The 23262-nt window shown below is 44.6% G+C and overlaps 1 protein-coding gene and 1 pseudogene across 1 annotated transcript in view; both read right to left on the bottom strand.

Moving 5' to 3' along the window:
* The window catches only part of Ube2e1 (ubiquitin conjugating enzyme E2 E1), a 67928-nt gene that overhangs the window by 23390 nt on the left and 21276 nt on the right, over nt 1-23262 (bottom strand). The window lies entirely within an intron of this gene.
* On the bottom strand, nt 2631-6804 carry LOC105944209 (annotated as a pseudogene).

The following is a 23262-nucleotide window of genomic DNA, read 5'->3' as shown; positions in this document are numbered from 1 at the left end:
TAGCCAGATGCACAAGGGGGCGCACGCGTCTGGAGTTCGTTTGCAGAGGCTGGAAGCCCTGGCGCGCCCATTCTCTCTCTCTCCCTCTATCTGTCTTTCTCTCTGTGTCTGTCGCTCTCAAATAAGTAAATAAAAAAAAAAACTGAAAAAAAAATATACTTCAGCTGGGCACTGTGGCACATGTGTACTTGGGAGGTAGACACAGGAGAACTACTGTTGCCTGGGTTACATGGCAAGACCCTACCATAAATAAAACAAGCCAACAAACAACACACCTCAAGTGAGAACAGTGTGCCAACTCTAGCTGAGCCCTGCTTCCTCATCTACACATCATCACACTGATCTGAGAATCTAATGGAAATGCTACATCCGGTGCCTTTGCAGCCAGCCATGGTGCACACCTGTAATCCAGCATCCAGGGGAGAAGCACAGGAATCAGAGTTTGCAAGACCAGCCCAGGCTGCATAAGACCCTATCTCAAATAACAGCAACAGAAGTGCCTTTGATCCCTACACCACTACTCATATGTACACTTTGCTTTCTGGAAGTTCCGAAAGGTTCTGTTCTGAGTATTACAAAGCTTAAGAGAAGGAAAGAAGCAGAGCTCTGGCAGCCCAGGGGAGTCCTGAGTGGGTAATCCCTGTAATATTGCTTGAGATAAGTCCAGTTAGTAACCTGTGCTGGCCTCAAATTCACAATCCTCCTGCCTCAGACTCCCCAAGTGCTAGGATTAGAGGCCTGTGCCACTATTTTAAAAAATATTTCATTCATTAATTTATTTATGAGAGAGAGGCAGACAGAATGAGCATGCCAGGGCCTCTAGCCACTGGAAACAAACTCCAGGCACAGGCGTCACCTTGTGCATCTGGCTTATATAGGTAATGGGGAATCAAACCTGGGTTCTTAGGCTTCACAGGCAAGCGCCTTAACTCCTAAGCTATCTCTCCAGCCCCACAATTATTATATTTTTTTGAGGTAGGGTCTCATTCTAGTCCAGGCTGACTTGGAATTCACTATGTGGTCTAAGGGTGGCCTCAAACTCATGGTGATCCACCTACCTCTGCCTCCAGAGTGCTGGGATTAAAGGTGTGCGCCACCACACCCAGCCTACAATTATTTTTAAAACAACTGCTAAGTCTTCCAAAGAAATGTCTGCTTGACTGAATGTGAGTAACAGTTACTCCTCTCACTTCAAACATCAACATATAGTACTACCATACAATTCATAAGGTAGTGCACTGAAATCCAACTAAAAGTAAACTGTATCATACCAATTAAGAACTGCTAATTTAATAAAATTTTAAATTTAAATATGGTGAAAGTGCTTCTTATAGAAGTTTGACCTTAGACAACTAAGTAAGAAGGAAGTATCAAGTCATACCAGTCACCTTCTCATTGCTGGATCTGACCAGAAGCAGCTTATGGCAGGAAGGGCTTACGTCTGGAGGGTTAGCGAACATCCACTAGGGCTGCACTGATAAACCTTCAGGTCTGCCCCCAATAAGCTCCAGCTGGGAATGAGACTACGGGAAGCGGGGGTCATTCCACATTCAAACTGCCTTGCTACTTATGCTTGAGGAGAGCTTTCAAAGAGTATTTTATTTATTTCAGAGGGAAAGGCAGAGACAAAATGGGTACACCAGGGCCTCTAGTCACTGCAAACAAATTCCAGATGCATTTGCCAACTTGTGCATTTGGCTTTATGTGGATACTGGGGAATGGAACCTGGGTCCTTAGGCTTCACAGACAATCACCTTAACTGCTAAGCCATCTTTCCAGCCTGAGGACAGCTCTGTTTGTTTGTTTGTTTGCTTTTATTAGATATGGACATATTTAGTATGTTGCTTTTTAAACACTTTTATTATGCCAATAAATCCTGTATTTTTGTGTTAGATACAGACCTGAAATAACTACTCTGTGAAACTTTAAGTTGACAAATATTTCTCATTTTAATTTTGAAGGTACAGCCCAAGATAATTATAGCACTAAAGTGTTAAGAAATTATACTTGAAAATCCTAAGTTGTCAAAAAACCTTCTGCCTTTATAAAGTGAAGTCTTACGTACATTTAATCCTCCCATAAAATCCTATCAGGAAGCTGGTCATATGAATAATTAAGCTGTATCTTTACTAAAGGCAGACATTTAATTCAGTTAATTCTCATTAACCTTAGGACTTAAATTTAATCTTCCATGAAAGCAATGTCGTGATTCTGGGCACAGAGGACAATCCCTAGCTTTTGTAAAAGCCAGAAGGAACTGCTTCTTGCTGTAGTACATACAAGAATAGCTCCTCCTTTACTGTCCTTTAACAGCATTCATTATTTTAACTCCTGCATACCAGACCTTTATTTGAGAAGATTAAACAGCTGATTACGACTTTTTCAGTGATGAATACTGATATATATATATATCAGTGGCACAAACACGTTTATTTACTAACCAAAGGATGATCCTACTTCAACCAACACTTTGAAATGGTGGCGTGTAAAATGTTTGTGATAAAGTTAACTGACCACAGTGATGAAAACGAAACGGAAGAAAAGCAGCAGTGTGGAGATCTGCTCTGTGCTCACTGAACTGAGCTTGTTCATTCTAGAGCTAATTCCTGTCCGGGGTGATGGTGGAATCCTTATTTGACTTTTTCATAGGCTCGAGTACAGGTGACAGTGTTCACGACACAATCCACCACTGGCTTCCCGTCCTTCAGCTTTCTGGTGATCGTGCTGTCCATCCGGTCCCCCCACTCTTGGTGCTGGACCAACGTGCCATCCGTGAAGGTGCAGACCATCTGAGTCTTTCTGCCATCAGCTGTAGTTTCTTCAAATTTCTCTCCCAGGGTGCAGTTCAATGCGTTGTTTTCAAAGTGCTCTCAGGAGAGGTTATTGCAATCACAAGTTACAATGCAGTCTGGTTTGGCCATCGCACCCATTTTCCACAGAGCCTAGCTCCTTCCTGTACTCTTCAAGGCCCTGGCTCTCCACCAGGCGCCACCCACCCTCGAGCCGCTTTATGGAGGCCACAGCAGACAGGTGAGCAGGGAGGACGCGGGGGCGCGTTGAACAGCCAAATACTGATATTTAACAAAAAGAGCCTGAGATGGCTCTGACACCCGCAGGGAGATAAACAGTCATTACAAGTTCCCCATCAATCCCTCAACTTTAGGGTGACTTCACTTTGAGACAGGCTGTCCCCATGTGATGGCCTCAGTGAAATTTCAGTATCAGAAGCCTGGGACTAAGACTCAACTGACAGTCTTTAAAGACAGTCCTCTTAAGCAGGATAAAAACTGATAAAAACAACTGAGTTTCATTCATTCTTGAAGGAACGACATCATCTGCAGGAAGATGGCTGGAAGTGCAGGTCATGTGAAGACAAGTCGGATTCAGAAAGACGACACACTTGCTTAGATGGGTTTTTGTTTTTTTTTTTAAAGAACTCCAGATGAATGAGCCACCTTGGGCATCTGGCTTACATGGGTACTAGGTAATCAAGCCTGGGTCCTTAGGCTTTGCAGTCAAGTGCCTTAACCACTAAGCCATCTCTCCAGCTCTCTGGGTATTCTTTTAAATGGCATGAAATCAGAAGAGGGACTATTTGTGGAGAGAAAGGAGACCAGTAGGAGGGGAGATGACAAAGACAATGGGAGGACACATACGATCAAGGCACAGGAAGCACATATGAAGGCACCACGATGAAGCCCATTACTCTGCATGCTCACAAAGTTCTCAGTATTCTTGCCAGGGTTCTGGTCAGTGTTCACAAAGGATCCACTCCATGTGGATGGAGGATGGAGCCCTCTGGTGGGCTGGAATGGGTCATGTTCCCTTCGGGAACAGCAGGGTGGAGAGGACAAACAGGATGGAAAGAATTACAAAATGAGGTGATGACACACCAAAGGAGTATTAGGTGCATAACTGAATGTCACCACAGAGGGCCACAGGGTAGTGTTCATCAGGAACCACTGAAAAGGCTGGGTGTGGTGGCACACAGCTTTAATCCCAGCACTCAGAGGGAGAGGTAGGAGGACCTCTGTGAATCCGAGGCCACCCTGAGACTACATAGTGAACTTCAGGTCAGCTGGGTTAAAGTGAGACCCTACCTTGGGGAGAACAAACAAGCAAACAACACCAAAGTACACCAGTAGAAAGCAAGGTTCCAGGTTTAACATGTTGTTAATTTCCCCACTGTAATATCAAGAAACAAGTTAGTAACATAACAAATTCTCCTTACATGCACCCAAACTTAAAACTGAATTTTAACTAGAAATGAGGTAACAGAGAACTCTAAATGTTAGAAACTTTCAGAATAGGAGAACTATCCTTGTAATCCTTGGGTAGGCAGATTTCTTTTATATATTATTTATTTCAGAGAGAAAACAAGAGAGAGAGAGAGAATATGAATATGGGCATGACTGAGCCTTCTGCTGCTGAAAATAGCCTCCAAACACATGCGGCACTTTTTGTGTATCTGGCATAACATGGGTCGTGGCGAACTGAGCCCAGGCCACTTTGCAAGCAAGTCTTTAACTGATGAGCCAGCTCATCTCACCAGCCCCAACGATTTTTGTGATTACAAAAAACATGAACCACAGAAGAACTTGATAAAAGGACTTCCTCAAAATTAAAAAAAAAATTAACAATTTTACTCTTAAACATACACTATTAAAATATCCAGGCTGTAGAGATGGCTTAACAGTTAAGGCACTTGCCTGTGAAGCCTAAGGATCCATGTTCTACTCTACATTCCATGTAAGCCAGACACACACAGATGAGGCAAGCTCAAGCTCACACATGCCTACTAGGTGGTACAAGCATCTGAAGTTCAACTGCAGGGGCTGAGGCCCTGGCACGCCAATTCTCTTGCTCTCTAAAATAAAATCCAACATACATAAAACAGGCCCATCCTCACTACTTCCTCATAGTGTCCTGGGGAGAAGCTGAAAACGCACCCAGAGTGGAGAAGTGGAAAAATGTGCTCCTATATCACGAACACAGGAATCCACTGAGAAACTGAGAGAACTAAAATAAGCTGGACAAGGCTGCAAGGTGAGTAGGCCTTCTCTGCTACCAGTGAAGAACTTGGAAACACAGGCTTTAAGAATTCCACTCATAATAGCAACAAAAAGAATAAATTAGGGCTGGAGAGATGGCGTAGCGGTTAAGCGCTTGCCTGTGAAGCCTAAGGACCCCGGTTCGAGGCTCGGTTCCCCAGGTCCCACGTTAGCCAGATGCACAAGGGGGCGCACGCGTCTGGAGTTCGTTTGCAGAGGCTGGAAGCCCTGGCGCGCCCATTCTCTCTCTCTCCCTCTACCTGTCTTTCTCTCTGTGTCTGTTGCTCTCAAATAAATAAATAAAATTAAAAAAAAAAAGAATAAATTATATATGGACACATTTAGTAAAAGAAATATACAATATGTTCCCAGGGAACTACAAAATACATCAAAAGATATTTTACTTTCACTTATCAGAAATTCAACTTTGTTAAGACAGAACCATCTCCCAATAGATGATGGGAGTCTATTTAACCCTTAAGATGGTTCTAAAATTCATACAGAAATGCAAGAAACCTGCAACAGTCAAAATAACTTTGAAATAGAGCAAAATTGGAAGATTTCTATTTTCAATCTCAAAACTTACTACAAAAGCTACGCAAACTAAGACAGTGTGATGGTACTGGTGTAAGATCAGATATACAGATCCATGGATGAACTGAGAATCCAGAAATAAACTCTAACCATTATGGTCAACTGAATTTTGTTATGAGTAACATGACCGCTCACTGCAGAAAGAACACTCTACCGCAAACGGCGCTGGGGTAAGGACTGCCTGCCACACGCAGAACGTGAAGTGGACTCCCTCCTCACACTGAGTGTGCATGTGCGTGTGTGCATACCCTCACCCACACAAATGATCACTGACCTAAATTTAAGAACTAAAACTCTTAAGTCCTGGGGGGGGGGGGGACAACAGAGGAATAAAACTGTGGCTTTGGGTTAGACAATGATTCCTTACATATAACTACAGAACATATGCAATGAAATAAAAAGTAAACTGTACTTTTATCAAAGCAAAACTTTCATGCTACAAAGAAAAATCATCAGGAAAATGAAGAGGGCTGGAGAGATGGCTTAGTGATTAAGGTGCTTACCTGCAAAGCCAAAGGACCTTGGTTCTATTCCCCAGGACCCACATATGCCAGATGCATAAGGTGGCACATGCATCTGGAGTTTGTTTGCAGTGGCTGAAGACCCCGACCCACCGATTCTCATTCTTTCTCTCTCTCCCTCTCTCTCAAGTAAATAAGCCAGAATAAAATATTTATAAAAAAGAAAATGAAAAGATAACTGGTAGATGTAAGATAAAAGTAATTGTAAATTGTAGATCCGATAAGGAGCTTTATATGTTGAATATAAAGAAGTCTTACAACTCAGCTACAAAAAGAAAGTTTATTAAATAGGCAAATGATCTAAATAGAAATGTCTCCAACAAAGGTTCTGAATATCAAGTAAGTATACCAGAACATGCTTAACACCATCAGTCATTCAAAGTTGCAAGTCAAGCCTCAAGGAAGTACTACTTCCCACTCACTGGTGTAGCTAGTAAAAACAACAGTCACAGAAAAATTTCAGCGCCTCCCAGTGAGTCACTGGTCAGGGAGGCCTCTGAGATCCCCCGAACAACAGACTGTTGCTCTTGGTTGCCCACCAGAACTAGGTGGTAAAACGTGATTGCTGAAGACACCACATGCTTGGGCTGCAGGACACTAGGGCTGAGCGATGCAGCCTGCTGACGGAGAAAAGTCATGAGTGCTCTTGACCAGCAGTGGACTCTGCAACTGCACACTGTCCACCGAGGCAAGATGTACCCACCAGTACAACAGTGGCATGTCTGTTAGGGGGAGAAGCTATTGCTCTCTGATTAGTTTTTTTTTTTTGTTGTTGTTCATTTGATTATTTCCTCACTGATGAACTAAAGGGAAAATAAATATATTTTACTTGTTGTCATGTCAATCAAAAAACCATGCTATCAACTTAAGGACGAAGATGTGACACTCTCGTTTAATGAATTCTCACAACCTGTGCTGGCTTCACATAACCCCTCCAGCCCCTTCCCTCAGAGGCCTCCAAGGCAGCAAGTGACTTGTCTTGAGAAGTCCATTTTAAGGTATATGGTATTCTTTAAACTACTTTTCATTGCTAATGACTCCATGTCAAATGACATAGCTCTCTAAGACACATATTAAATGCAGCCTAAACACTCTAGTTTCCGTCTGTCACATATTCTTTTTCGTATGGTGCTGAGCAGCACACCCCGAGCCTCAGGCCTGCTAGGTAAATGGTCTACTCCTGAGCACCACCACCATCAACCTGTTCACTTACTCATCCTTCACCTAGGTTAAGAGAAAACAACAAGGGCTGGGCAGATGGTTCAACAGTTCAAGGCACTTGCTTTTAAAGCCTGCTGGCCCAGGTTCATTTCCCAATTCCCACATAAAGACGGATGTGGTGCATGTGTCTGGAGTTCATTTACAGCAACAAGAAGCCCTGGTGTGCATGTTCATATTCTCTCCCCCACCCTGAAATAAATAAAAAAATATATATTTAACAACAACAACAAAAGAACAAGGGCAACAAAGCCCCAAATGTCACAATGGATTTGCATTACAGATTTACTAAGACATTTATCTTATCCCTCCTTCCTGACCACTGACAATTTTCCCTCTGAAGTATTGAAAATTCTTGTCATTATGACACAAGAATCTTCCCAGAAGAATGCAGGGAATGACAGTTTAATTACACCAGATGAGCTACAGCACTGGTTTTCAAGCAAGCGCCTTTAAAAGCTGAACCATCTCTCCAGCCCTAAGCACTGGTTTTCAAATACAGTTGTCTTAATTACCTGTGTGGAGCAGAAACCCACAAAACCACAACTCAGTCACAGAACATCAGGCCCATTACCTGCTTCTATTTGCAAGTATGAAAGTATGCATGCAAGTATGAAAGCTTTTTTAAAAAAAATATTTTATTTGTTTATTTGACAGAGAGAAAGAGGGAGGGAGAGAAAGAATGGACGTGCCAGAGCCTCCAGCAACTGCAATCTAACTCCAGATGTGTGCACCCCCTTGCACATCTGGCTAACATGGGTCCTGGGGAATTTAACCTGGGTCCTTTGGCTTTGTACACAAGCATCTTAACCCCTAAAGCCATCCCCCCAACCCATGAAAGCTTTTTATATCTCCTAAGTGTTTGCAAAAAAAATTGAAGAAAATATTTTCTGACACATAAAAGCTGTATGGATAAAATTATTGTTTAATTATAAAACTGAATTATCAAGGCCAATAAAATAAAATTTTACCACAGCACCACCCTATTCTTTCATTTATGAATATGACTGTCTTTGCAATTTTGGATATTTTTAACAGAGATCACATTGCCCAACAGGCCATAACTATTTGTACCTCTACACTAAAGGTCTAAGGAACAAATGCAGATTCCTTCCCATACCAGGTATTAAGAAATGGTGGATAGCTAGATAACCAACCCAAAAAAGTCTGAAGATGACAACGTATCTAGAGACACTCATCTCTTCTCCCTCTACAGAGCAAGGCTCATGGCGAGCTTCCGACTTCACAGCCAAGCACAGTAGCGTCAGTGAGGAAACGCAGGTCCGCTGCCAGTTCAGCTTCCCTTTTCCTCAGCAGCACACCATGCACCTGCCACACAAACAGATCAAGGGGAAGGTCCCTGTCCATTCATCATGCAGATCCTAGAAGAAGACTCAGGAGGTGAAGGCAGGCAGATCAGAAATTCAGGGTCCTTCTCCGCTATATAGCAAGGTTTTGGTCAGCCTGGGATATGTGAGATCAAGTGTGTCCCATCACCCCCCAAAAAAGATGCATTTTGAAAAAACAGCCAATATACTGAAATGCATTATAATGGTATTTAAGGGAGTTAACAGAAGTGGAAATAAAATAATCAAACAAAATATCAAGTAAGAAAGTGGAGAAAAATTACCAATCTTTACTGGAGGGTAAACAAAGGACTAACCACACAATAGGTTAGCTCTGAACTTCACACAGACCTACCCCTAAGACACACACACTTCCACACACCTGCTCTACCACTGATTCTTTTTATAAGCTTCAACTTTACATGTAATGGTCCTTTATTGCAGAGGCCTAGTGGTATCAAATATTACAAATGGCAAAGGAAGGACTAAGAACAGCCCCTGAGCTGGTAGAGAATAAAGACAGTGACATCCGTAATTCAGAGAAACAGAAAAAAAAAAAGATGTGTTATCAAAGAAGCAAAAGTCGCAGGACATGGTGGCACATGACTTTAATCCCAGCACTCGGGAGACAGAGGTAGAAGGATCACCAGGAGTTCGAAGCCAGCCTGAGACTGCATAGTGAATTCCAGGTCAGCCTGGAACAGAGTGAAACTCTACCTAAAAAAAAAGGAAGAAGCAAAAAGACAGGAAAACACCCCAGTGAAAGAATTCTAAAGCTTCCCACAGTTTTTCAGTTTCACTGCTTGTTTGAAAATCCTGACCCCAAGCTGGGCGTACTGGCACACACCTTTAATCCAGCACTCGGGAAGCAGAAGTAGGAGGCTCGCCATGAGTTCGAGGCCACCCTGAGAATACAGAGTGAATTCCAGGTCAGCCTAGACTAGAGTGAAACCCTACCTGGAAACAACAACAACAAAATCCTGACCCCAGAGAGCAGTCCAGAATTCCCTGATAGGTACACAGTTATAAAGATGGTCAAGATTGAGATGGGGAGGTAATATGATGGAGAATGGAATTTCAAAGGGGAAAGTGTCGGGGGGGGGGGGAGGGAATTACTGTGGGATTTTTTTTTATAATCATGAAAAATGTTAATAAAAATTTAAAAATTAAAAATAAATAAATAAATAGAAAAGATGGTCAAGCCATGGCAGATAATTGCAGAGATCACAATGAGATGCCCTGGGGGACTGGGAAGTGCCAAATAAAGCAAAGGGAAGATGATTGAGAAAAATACATGAAGGAGAGTCATCACAGCTCTCATCTGTCCAAAGAAGCTGGTGTGCAACAGAAGTAAAGACATGATTCTGGTTCACATATCATTATACTCTGCTCTGTTCTAGCCAGCAAAAACTTAAGACAAACTAGCAGAGCATGTAAATTTAGGACTGGGAAAGGTAAGTTGTCATCAAGTGAATGATGTGGCAGAATTATGGAACTTGGTGGTCCTGCATCATTTTCATTAGCAGAAAAATGGTGTATGTATGTGGTTCAGAGTGCCAACTAGTAAGTATGTGTCACCCGGGCAATATGTGATGGAGTTGTACATCCTGTTGAAAACAAGGCTGGACTTAACCCTACAGGTACAGTCTGTGCATTATAGTAACCCATTAGGCTACCTGCTGTTCCCTTTTGGCTCCCAACAAAACATAGTCTGGGAAGCACTAAAGAAAGGCAAAAATTGGACTAGGCATATAGCTCAGTTGGTATCTTGCTTGCCTACCATACATAAGGCCCTGGATTCAATGCCCACTGATCACAGTAGTGTAACTCTAATTCTAGCATTTTGAAGGTAGATGCAAAATGATCAGAAGTTTAAGGCTAACTTAAGCAACCTAGTGAGTTTGAGACCAGCTTGGGATACATAAGACTCTGCCTACAAGGGGGGGGGGGTGGCAATTTTTAATATAGAAAACCTGAAAGCAGCTATTTCACCATGCTCCTGTCAGAAGCCAAATAATCCTATCATATACTGTATATCATATACTGTGGCTTAGTTAAACCACCACATCTGGTTTAAGAGGTAGTCACTAAGGAAGGGGGCAGGGAGGGAGAAAAAAAGATACACGAAGAACTTCACATCAGTAGTAAAAGCTCATTTTTTTGTCCTAAATACATGTTTATTTGTACTACAACTAGATAGTACAAGGAAACAGGCGAAAGGGTTATCAGAAATACCTTGGGGGGTGAAAAGGCCTAAATGAGGCCAGGGGAAGAGATTGAGTAAAGAAAAGGTGGAAGGAGGGCTAATCAAAATCTAAGAGGATGTAAATAAATCATATGGAAACCTACTTTTGGGGGCAGCAGAACACTCAGGAGCCATAGACTGTTACTAGAAAATTTTCAGTGCCAGGGATGGGATACTTTCCAGTGAGCTGCTGGCCAGGGAGGTCCCTGATGCCCCAAAAATACTACAGGCCATTGCCGAGGCCCTTTGTTTCCCATCAGGAATAGATGGTAAGACCCTATTGCTAAAGACTCCACATACTTGAGTTGCAAGTTCACTGAGATATCCAGATGGAACTGAGCTGATAACCTCTTCCATGTACACCAGCTGACAGAAAACTGGAAGAAGCCATTCTGCCTGTAGTTCAGTGGACATGGCAAGCCTTATATTTGGCCATCAAGGCCAAATGAACAAAGGGGTGCAATAGTGGCATGTCTGTCAGGGTGGAAACCAACTGCCCTCTAATTTGACTGGAGGCTCATTCCATTGGAGGTAATACATCCTTGATACTGAAAACCTACAAAAGGGGTAGTCATGAGCACTATACACTATGCTCATCAAACTGCCCAGTGAGCACTTCTCTTAATGTTCATACCCATATATTAATGCTACTCTCACTTTTGGTAGACAACCTTCTCTTTTCAGATGGCAGTGACCTTGGAATGATTCAGAAGGCATCAGGGTGCTGGGAAGAAGTGACAGGAGTGCTCAGCACTGCAATATCGCTAACACATCTTCCAAAGCTCAGGGTCCATTGTGGAAGAGGTGGTGGAAAGAATGTAAGAGACAAAGGAGGGCAGGACTCCTTACAACGTGCTCCTCCAGACACAAAATGGCCTGGATATCCATGACCTCACAGTGCCTGACACCACCTACACAACACCATCATAATAGGAGGATAAGATCATGACATCAAAATAAGATAGACACTGACTAAGAGGGGGAGGGGATATGATGGAGAATGGAGTTTCAAAGGGGAAGGTGGGGGAGAGGGAGGGGCATTACCATGGGATATTGTTAGCAATCATGAAAGTTGTTAGTAAAAAATTAATTAATTTAAAAAAAAGAAATACCCTGGAACGGGGAGATGGCTCAGTGGGTAAGAGTATTACTGTGCAAGCACGAAGAACTGAGTTTGATTGCCAAAACCCAAGTAAAAAAGTCAGCATAGTTGTGCATGCCTGGAATCCCAGCACTGAGGGAGAGCAGAGACAAGGAGGATGCTTGGTTTCCATGGTCAGCCAGTCTAACCGAAAAATGGTGAGCTCCCAGTTAGGCGTAGACTCAGTATCTCAAGGAAATAAGGCAGAATAGAGACAGGTGACACCTGATATCCTCCTCTGGTCTTTGCATACATCTTCTCACAGATACACCACGTACATACATACCCCAACCCCCCCCCCCCCACACACACACCACAAAACCCCAGCCTAGGACAGAAGATGACATGAGGTGTCCCAGCCAAAGGCAGGACAAATGCAGTGAATTCCTCCCCCACTTAAAAAAAAAAAAAAAGTAGAACTGACCTAAACCTCAGGGGAATCCCTATTCCCTCCAAGTACAAAACAGCTAATCTTTTTCTCTGTTCTGTTTTGTTTTGGAGTTTTGAGGTAAGGTCGCAGTCTAGCCCAGGCAGACCTGGAATTCACTATGTAGTCTCAGGCTGGCCTCGAACTCATGGTGATCCTCCTACCTCCACCTCCTGAGTATTGGGATTAAAGGTGTGCACCGCCACACCAGAAAAAAAGGTAAAAAATTTTAAACCAAGAGTAATCATGTAGATCATCCACAGAACACCCACTGAGGCTCAGTGCAAACTTAGTTCTCCAGAGTTCTGCACATTGACACAGCAACACTCACCTTGACCCTGTCGTCTCTTCTTCTGTTGTCTATCTACAGCAGGGTCTTACTATGTAGCCAAAGGTGGATTAGAACTTCTCACCACCCTCCTGCCCTCAGTCCTTCCGGAATGCCTCTGCTGCCTGGTGCCAGAATTACTGGATACAGGTGGGGACCGCCACACCAGCTCTATGCTGCTTCCTAAAGTTTAGAGAAGGAAGAGCTGGGGTAGCTCCATGGTAGAGCACTTGCCTAACATGCCCAAGTCCTCAGTTCATCCCCAGCACTGAAAACAATAGAAATAATCAAAATCCAATATGGGGACTGGAGAGATGGCTTAGTGGTTAAGCGCTTGCCTGTGAAGCCTAAGGACCCTGGTTCGAGGTTCGATTCCCCAGGACCCACGTTAGCCAGATGCACAAGGGGGCGCACGCATCTGGAGTTTGTTTGCAGTGGCCGGAAGCCCTGACGCGCCCATTCTCTCTTTCTCTCTCTCCCCCTCTTTCTCTCTCTGTCTGTCGCTCTCAAACAAATAAACAAAAAAAGGAAATTTTTAAAAAATCCAATGTGGGATAAGACAAGCTTTAAAAAGTAGAGCTAGAAGCCAGGCATGGTGGTGCACACCTTTATTTAATCCCAGCACTTGAGAGGCAAAGGTAGGAGGATCCCCATGAGCTCAAAGCCACCCTGAGACTACATAGAGAATTCCAGGTCAGCCTGGGCTAAAGTGAGACCCTACCTTGAAAAGACAAAACAAACAAAAAAGTAGAGCTTGGAGAGATGGTTCAACAGTTAAGGTGCTTGCCTGCAAAGCCTAACAATTCATGTTTGATGCCCCAATACCAACCTAAATAAAGCCAGGTGCATAAGGTGGCGCATGTGTCTGGAGGCTCTGGCATGCCATCTTCTGTCTCTGTTTGTAAAAAATAAATAAAATGTAAAAGAAAGGGTGGGACTAGAGAGATGGTTTAGTGGTTAAAGTGCTTGCCTGCAAAGCCTAAGGATCCAGGTTCAATTCCCAAGCAACCACATAAGCTAGATGCACAAGGTGGTGCATGCATGTGGAGTTCATTTGAAGTGCCTGGAGAGCCTGGCATTCCCATTCTCTCTACCCGCCTCTTTCTTTTTAATAAATTAAAAAAGTAAAAAGGGAGAGAAGCTTCTAAAAGTGGATGATATTTTACTTGCAATAATTTATGGTAAGTCATAACAAGCATAGGGATGGGGCAGAGGACATGGTGTGTGACGGGGCCTGTGACATGATCCCAGTGCAGTGCCGTCTTGGCACCTGGGCTTTCCTGACGCACTCTATACACCCGAGAGAGCAGCAGAGGGTGAGGGCCGCTGCATTAAACGTGCTCTAAGTACACCGCTTCAGGGGAGCGAGCAAGTCCACCTCAACTAAAAGTAGCCATCTGTAAACATTGTAACTGCAGCAGCACTACCTTCCACTGCTTCTTTTTCGCATTCCAGAAAATACCACGAAGCCCTAAAATTCAGTGTTAAGTTCACTTTTATTTTAAAATAAATTCCATCACTTAGGAGAAAGAAGAGAAGGATGTGCACTTCAATTTTAAAGCTTTCAGCCCACAACTGCCCTACACGGAATGTCTGCAGCATGTTCTCCTCTAGAGAGAGCTTGAAAAGACAATGGTGCCTGCCAGTGTCCCAGGAGCAGACACGCTGCCTGCACCCGCTGGTGGAGCAGCCATGAGCACGAGGCTTAGGGGCCGCAATCGAGAAAGCTTCTCCCAGGGGACTTTCCCCATACAAAACCTTTCGTTACAGCATTGGCGAAAGTGCAGGAGAAATATCTAATTTCCGATCTCCAGGAGTTTTCCTCCTACTGGCACACAGAGACGCCCCTGTTTGTTTTGTCTGACTGTGAATGGCCGGGACGCGCCAGGAGCAGTCAGGGCTGCTTGGGCTCAGCTGGCCCGGTGGCGCAGGGACGTCATCATTTATTTACGGCGAGTGCCGAGGAGCGGGGCACGGGAGCGGCTGTGAGGATGGCCAGAGCGCGCACAACAGGGCTGAAGTGGAACACTGAGTCATGCTTCAACTCGAAGCCGATTCCCACGTGTGCTCAGCAGAATCATCGTGAAGGACCAAGAACCAGTAGGCCCTTCACATTACACAGTGCAGTAAAAGGAGAGGTTTCAACTCACACTGCAAACTTCAAACCAAGAAAACTGAATGGCCCTATGATAATGAAGTTACCAGACATTAAAAAAAATATTCTCAGCAATGGAGCAAAGGTTAATCTGTTAAATTACCTGTGAAAAGTTAAAGTTTTCGGATGTGAAACTTGTGGCTCTTTAAACCAAGCTCAGTTTTCCATACAGTCATGTCTAAAATTTTAGCTACAGACAATAAAGTCTGCAGTAAGAGAGAAGGAACTACTGCCTTCCCTCTAGCTCTGTCCACAGCCTCAGCTCCTCGCCTGCCTGCGCGCAGCTCTCATCCTAAGGACAGCTGCCACTCCCAGGGGCTCTCGGCAAGCCAGCACCTAGAGCTGCTGAGCCACCTCCCCAGCCCCCAGTGGCTTCTGAATCAGCATCCAGTTGTATCTTCCAATCTGGCTGCACTAATTTTCTAAAAGTGAGGGAACAAATTTACCTAAAGATAATAAACCAAATTAAATTCATTAATATAGGAAGGCACCTTTGGAACAAATGCTTCCCCAGGGGGAGGATCTGCTTATCAAGTGAGGCACATGAGCATACACCTCATTTGTTTACATTAATAAACAATGGGCTGGAGACATGGCTTAACAGTTAAGGCTTGCCAGCAAAGCCAAAGGACCCAGGTTCAATTTTCCAGGACCCACGTAAGCCAGATACACATGGTGGCACATGCGTCTGGAGTTCATTTGTACACCCATTCTCTCTCTCAAGTAAATAAATAAAATATTTTTAAAAAAGAATAAACAACAGAAAACTTGCACTTATAAAATACAGAATATCTCCATCTTACATGTTGCCAAGAGGGATGAAGGAGTTGAGAATAAAAGTGCTGAGAGAGGAAGACATGGACTGTGAGGTGAGGTGAGGAGAAGGGAGGATGATGTGGTAGAGTTAACACCCGCTAGAACACTTCTTTTTTCCTGAGGCAAAGGGGGAGGGGAGATGATGATGCTGTGACAGAGTTAAAACCCATTTGAACACTCTCATTTTCCTTATAGGTCTCAACCTCCAAGAAAAATGTAGTCCCTTCTCCCCTGCTAAAAATGTATGTTCTAGTCCAACAGACCCACCATCTCTACCCAAGCCAGAAATCAGAAACTAAACTCAATCTTTCAGAAAGAGGATCCGCTTACTCCCTGGCCACTCGAGCACATCCCATTTTCTAAGTGCTGTGCTAGGTGGTGGCTCCCATGGTTGGGTCTAAGCTCTGAGAACTGGGTAAAATCAGCCAGATATTAGAATAAATTGAGGAACTTTAGTTACATTAGCCACCAGGATCGGTGGCATTTGCAGTCTTTTACTTCATGGAAACAGCTAATAGGTACAGAGCTCAACTATGCAGGACTAAGTAGCCCCTCTCTTGGAACTGGCACTGCCCCAGCCTGGGCCGTGGTCCTGCCCTCCCCTCCCAGGCAGGCTCCGAGCAATGAGAAGAGGCCTGTTGGTTCTGACTCCCACAGCATCTAGGTCTCAGGTTACCAGACACAAGGAGAGACCTGCATATCCTTGCTTACAATAAAACTTTCATGTTTGGGGGCTGGAGAGATGACTTGGTGGTGAAGGATCTTGCTTGCAAAGCCAAAGGACCCAGGTTTGATTATCCAGTACCAACGTAAAGCCAGATGCACAAGGTGGTGCATGCATCTGGAGTTCATTTGCAGTGGCTAGAGGTGTGCCCATATTCTCTCTCTCATAAATAAATAAATAAACTTTCATGTTTCGATGACTTTCACTGCTCTTGCATGCAATGATATCAAACTGACTGCCTCTCTGAGGGAAGGAGCAGAGGACATGAGTCTTGAATCCATACAACCTGGGCTCTCCTGGCTCCCACACTTACTAGCTAGATGGAACCTTAGGCCTTTATTTCATTATCTAGAAAATGGAGGTAACAGGAACCACATCTGATTTAAATGAATTTCAACACTCAAGGCCATCAGAACAAAGCTTGGCCCAGAGCTGACTGACAACAGTCTTTGTTCTACTACTCCAAGGGAAGCTAATGCTGGGGACAGCAACATGCTGATGAGTTCCTAGTGACCACTCCTTTGGCTTGCAAGACACAAAGTAGAGTGATCTGGGCCAGCTGCTCTTCCAGACAGGGCACCACACTTAGGAGAAAGCGGGGAGAGAGCAAGGTGGGCTCACCACAACCCCTGACATCACACTCACTGCAGCCAACGGGGCTCCTTCACATACTAGACTCCGGGCTGCCCTACCCCATCCAACTCAGCTTCCTGGTGCTTGTGGGTTTCTGATTCTAGGGATGTCTTTGTTTTCAGATCAACATAGGACGTTAGTATGGCAAAAAGTACATACCCCCACCACTCTACTACACCCTCACAAGTCATAATCACAGGTGATTCTGACTGTGTTCATGGTAGAGCAGAAGATGGAGGTCACTGACACCCGAGAGTCCTACATGAACTTGCAATATGTAATGACCAAGATGCCCCTCACCCACCTGCGGACTCATCAGGAGACAGTAGTCGACCTCATGATCACCATCCTGAAAGGCTGCTTCCCCAGGGATTAGCACAACGCAGGGACCAAGAGCCTGCATTTAAGAACTGGAGAAGGGCTGGAGAAATGGCTCAGCAGTTAAGGCGCTTGCCTACAAAACCTAAGGACCCAGGTTTGGTTCCTTCAGAACCCATGTGAACCAGATGCACATGGAGGCGCATGTGCCTGGAGTTCCTTGCAAGCCTATTCTAATTAATAAATGAAAAAGTTAAAAAAAAAACAACAACTGGAGAATGCAAGAGCCAGAAGCATGTGTGCGTGTTTTCTCTCTTTTTTTTTAAAGTATTTTATTTGTTTAGAGAGAAAGGAAGAGGCAGAGAGAGACAGTGAGAGAGAGAATGAATATGGGAGCACCAGGGCTTCTAGCCACTGCAAACCAACTCCAGATGCATGCACTACCTTGTGCATCTGGCTTACGTGGGTCCTAGGGAATTGAACCTAGGTCCTTAGGCATCACAGGCAAGAGCCTTAACCACTGAGAAATCCCTCCAGCCCATATATTTTTTTTTCTGAAGTCATTTTGTTGGCAAGAAACGTTTTCAGGACTGGAGAGAGGGCTTAGCGGCTAAGGCACTTGCCTGCAAAGACAAATGACCTAGGTTTGATTCCCCAGGACCCATGGAAGCCATAGATGCACAAGGTGGCACATGCATCTGGAGTTAGTTTGCAGTAGCTAAAGGTCCTGGGAGCACCCGTTCTTTCTGTCTGCCTCTTTCTCTATCTCAAATAAATAAATTAATTAAATAAATAGGAAAGGCATCTTTTCACAAGGCTTCTCCACAGGAATACTGACCTGATGGCAAACATGGAGTGGGTCTTCCCAGGATGCCAGACCCAGCCAGCTACCTGTACTCACAAGCTCAGCTTTCTCTGACCGCTGCCTTTCTTTCCTTTCCTGCCCTCTATCAGATGTGTCTTACTTGTACAAAATAGTAAACCAGTTCTGCCCCTTCTGCAGGCCATTTTGCTTTCTTAGTTCTCACTCCTCACCTTCCACAACCAAGCCTTTCAAAGGCTTCTCTCTGCCTCTCCTATTCCCTGCATCTGTAAAGCCACTCAGGCTGCAGGCTGCCGGCTGCCATTCTCCCACCTCACTGCTGAAGATAATCCCAGTTAAGTACTGACAGGCATGGCCCCTCGTGCTCGGGTGTGCTGGACAGTACGAGATGTAGAGTTGCCACACTAGAAGATGGGCTGCAATCTAAGGAAGTGCACTTACCCAAAGGACGTAAGGTTTGGCTGGATGGGAATTATGGTCACCTCTTCTTACATCCTGGGTCACTAACAGAATTTCCTCACTGGCTGTCTGCTGGTCACATCACGCTGCCAGCATCTACCACGTTCTTACAATGCCACATGCACACAGACACAAAGAGCTGGTAGTTTTAGTCAAAATCTTTCAAGCTTTTTCTGATGACAGCTATTTCCCTGGTCCACTGGAAAAGTAACTTACATCCATGTATAACACATCAACCACAATGTCTTCACCAGCAACTGCTTCAACTAGGGTTAGTAAACGGGCAAACAATGGTGCACATACTCAACTATGAAAACTGACCATAATATTAATCTTGTTACCCACTGGGTATTCTGTGTATTTCTTTAAAAATTAACCCCAAAAGCCAAACGTGGCAATACATGCCTGTGATCCTAGCACCTGGGAGGTGAAGGCAGCCAGGAAGAGTCCAAGCCCAGCCTGGGCTACAATAGTGACACCCGTATCAGAACACCAACCAACCAACCAAAGCCCTACATTTAAAATGCTATGGACGGTTAAGCAGTTGCCTGTGAAACCTAAGGACCCCGGTTCGAGGCTCCAATCCCCAGGACCCACATTAGCCAGATGCACAAGGGGGTGCACACATCTGGAGTTCCTTTGCAGTGGCTGGAAGCCCTGGTGCATCCATTCTCTCTCTCTCTCTGTTGCTTTCAAATAAATAAATAAAAATAAACAAAAAAATATGCTATGGATGGATGCTATATTTATTTAAAAATAAACGGGGGCTGGAGAGATGGCTAAGCAGTTAAGGCACTTGCCTTCAAAGCCTATGGAGCCATGTTCAACTCTCCAGATCTCACGTAAGCCAGGTGCACAAAGGTGAGGCAAGCACAAGGCTGCACAGCCCACTAGGTGGTGCAAGCATCTGGAGTTCAATTACAGTGTCTGAGGACCAGACACACCAATTCTCTCTCTCTCTCTCTCTTACTCTAAAAAAGTGAAAAATAGCCAGGAGTGGTGACGCACACCTTTAATCCCAGCACTCAGGAGGCAGAGGTAGGAGGATTGCTGTGAGTTCGAGGCCAGCCTGAGACTAAATAGTGAATTCCAGGTCAGCCTGGGCTACAGTGAGACTCTAACCTCAAAAAAAAAAAAAAGAAAAAGAAAAAGTAAAAGTAAAAGTAAAAAATGAAAATAAATGGGCTGGCTGAGTGTGGTGGCGCACACCTTTAATGCCACCACTCAGGAGGCAGAAGTAGGAGGATCACCATGAGTTTGAGGCCACCCTGAGACTACATAGTGAATTCCAGGTAAGCATGGGCTAGAGCGAGACCTTACCTTGAACCCTTCCCCCCAAAAGGGGGGCTAAAAATAATTAAAAGGAACAAAAATTTTTAACTAAAGACTAAAGTGACTAGTCAACTCTGGCAGCATCACCACAGTCGCTATAGCCAGACACTGTCATTCAGCTTCTTACCTACCATCAGTTGTGAGGTACAAGGACTCCAGACAGTCAGATGCTACAGAACTTAAGTCTGTAGGAGTGACGACCACAGCTGCGTGGGACACACGTGGTAAAGGGATGTGTACTGGTTTGATTCAGGTGTCCCCCCATAAACTTAGGTGTTATAAATGCTAGGTTCCCAGCTGAGGGCGATGGGAACTTAAAACCTCCTGGAGGCAGTGTATTGTTGTGGGCGGGCTTGTGGGTGCTAAAGCTGGCTCCCCCTGCTAGTGCTTGGCACACAATTCTGTTGCTATTGTCCACCTTATATTGGCCAGGGGGTGGTGTCCACCCTCTGCTCATGCCATTGTTTTCCCTGCCATCATGGAGCTTCTCCTTGAGCCTGTAAGCCAAAATAAACCTCTTTTTTTTTTTCCATAAGCTGCTCTTGGTTGGGTGATTTCTACCAGTAATGCAAACCTGACCGCAACAGGATATATAGTATATAGAGTACAGAACACAACTGAACACAGCTGTGTGTGACACACTTGGTAAAGGGATATGTAGTGTACAGAAGATGACTGACCACAGCTGCACATGACATATGTGAGAAGGGATTTACAGTGTCCAAAAAGTGGGCTGAGGAGGTCAGTCAGTAATCCACATCCACGCAGGCCGTGGTGTGCACGCTTGTAATCCCAGCACCGGGAAGGCCAGGACAAGCAGCTCCCTGGGGCTTGCTGGCTTGTCAAGACTACATGGTGAGCGCCAGGCCAGTGAGAGGTCTGGTCTCAAAAGAGGTGACTGCTTTCCTGAGGAGGGACATCTGGGTTTTCCTCCAGCCTCCACATGCATATACACATGTGCACCTGTGCACGTACATACCTACAGACCTGTGTATGCACACACAGAAAAGTGCCACAGGATACAGATGCGTTGTGTGGGGCAAGGCCTCTCCCTCATTTTGGGGTGTGGGACTTAGGGCCTGCTACCTCCCAGCCCCAGGATGGTGCCCTTTGAATGCAAGTTCTAAAGATTAATGTCAGTAGTCAGTAGGGGGAACATCTTACGGGGTGTCATGAGACTAGACTTGCCTAGAAATTGCTACAGAACTGAGCATGACCTTGAACTTCTCATTCTCCTGCCTCCATTTCTCCATATGCTAGGGTGACAGGTTGACGTAGCACTGGGGAGCAAGCCCACTCATGCATGCTAGGCAAGCACTCTGCAGCTGAGCTACATCACTAACCTCTCTGTGTTCTTTCTTTCTTTTCTTCCTTTCTTTCCTTTTTTGTTTTGTTTTGTTTTTTATACGTGCACCACCATACCTGGACCCCGAGTACTTTTTAAATCTGCTGTGTGTGTGTGTGTGTGTGTGTGTACACACGCGCGCGTGCACGCAGTATGTGTGGTGTGATGTTTGTGCTATCAGCACGTGTGCACACAAGCAGAGGCCTCAGTAGGATGTCAGGTGTCCTCTGTCGCTCCTTGTCTTACTTCCTTGAGACAAGGTTTCTCACTGAGCCTGGAGCTCACATGGAGCCCCAGCGATCCTGCCTGCCTCCCCCAGTTCTGGTGTCACACTCCAGGATCAAACACAGCCCTCATGCTTACACAGCAGGCACTCTTACCCACCACGCCATGTCCTCATAAGGACAGATGGGGCCTCTGTTTTTAGACAGCTACAACAGAGGATACAGAGGTAGGCAACCACATGAAGACTCGTCACTGGCTAAGTTATGAAATAAGCCTGCCTCTTAAAATTCTAACACTATTTCTGTGCATATGCATAACGTTTCACAGGCGACAACTCTGAGTGAAGTTACAGTTCAAAACCACTGCACAGGACAACAGAGCACAGAGCCTTGGAGGCACAGGGCTGGATATACAAGCTTCACACACTTAGAGCCCAGGCATGTGATGTGGGCAAGGCATGGAACCATGTGAAGCTTTTCTTTGGTAAGATAACAAGCACGATGACATATGTCATAAAGCTGCTATGATCATGAAATTTTTAAATATTCACAGTACAGAATATGAAGCAAAGGAGGCAAAGCTGCAATGTAAAAGTGCTATCCAGAAAATCCCTCGGGCCTCCACTGTTCCTTCATTATTATGAAGCAACCTAGAATATTGGCTACATTCACTGGTATCTTTTCAAAGTCAAACATTAAGTTCATAATTTCTTTGTACTTTTTTTTTCTTTTTTAGGTAGGGTTTCACACTAGCTCAGGCTGACCTGGAATTCACTATGTAGTCTCAGGGTGGCCTTGAACTCTCAGCAATCCTCCTACCTCTGCCTCCTGAATGCTGGACCAGGCTTAACTTTTAACTCTCTCAAATATTAGCACTCCAATCTTAACCAAATAGTCTGGGAACAATAATTTTTTATGATGTCTAGGACGCATTAATTTTATTTATTTATTTATTTCTGAGGTAGGGTCTCACTCTAGCCCAGGCTGACCTGGGATTTACTGTGTAGTCTCAGGGTGGCCTTAAACTCACTGCAATCCTTCTGTACTTTGTTTTTATTATTATTGGTGGTTTGTATGTAAATACCTGTTATCTTTGGAATTTTGTTCTCTTAAGAATTTGGAGTGGCATGTAACCACAGATAGGTGAAAACATTTTTCCTGAGTCCTTGAGAGGCACCAAACTGTAGAGAATACCTTGGCAACCTGGAACACCATTTGGCTTGGATAGTATCATTCTGTTTTTCGTAAACAATGTACCTAGCAACCTATGAATCTGGGGCCCCCACCTGCACACGTTATGGGGTGATGGGGCATGATGGGGTAAGTCTGTCCTCCCCTAGTAACCTATTCATGTATGGCCCAGGACACACCTGGCAGAACAGCAAGAGGCCACTCAGCCAGGAATGGGCTTGGGTGCACATGCAACAGGAAAACTAGTCCAAGTGAACTTGTAGGGAGAGTCCCCTACCCTCTTATTCCTTATGACTAAAATCAGATGTACTCTGTGTGAGGAAGACATCTATCTAGATGTTAAAACTTGGGATGTTTTCTTAAAGCAGCAG

This window comes from Jaculus jaculus, chromosome 16 (genome assembly GCF_020740685.1).
Source record: "Jaculus jaculus isolate mJacJac1 chromosome 16, mJacJac1.mat.Y.cur, whole genome shotgun sequence".
In the NCBI taxonomy this organism is placed as follows: domain Eukaryota; kingdom Metazoa; phylum Chordata; class Mammalia; order Rodentia; family Dipodidae; genus Jaculus; species Jaculus jaculus.
The sequence above is the reverse complement of the archived record's forward strand: the minus strand, read 5'-3'. Positions and strand labels throughout refer to the sequence as shown.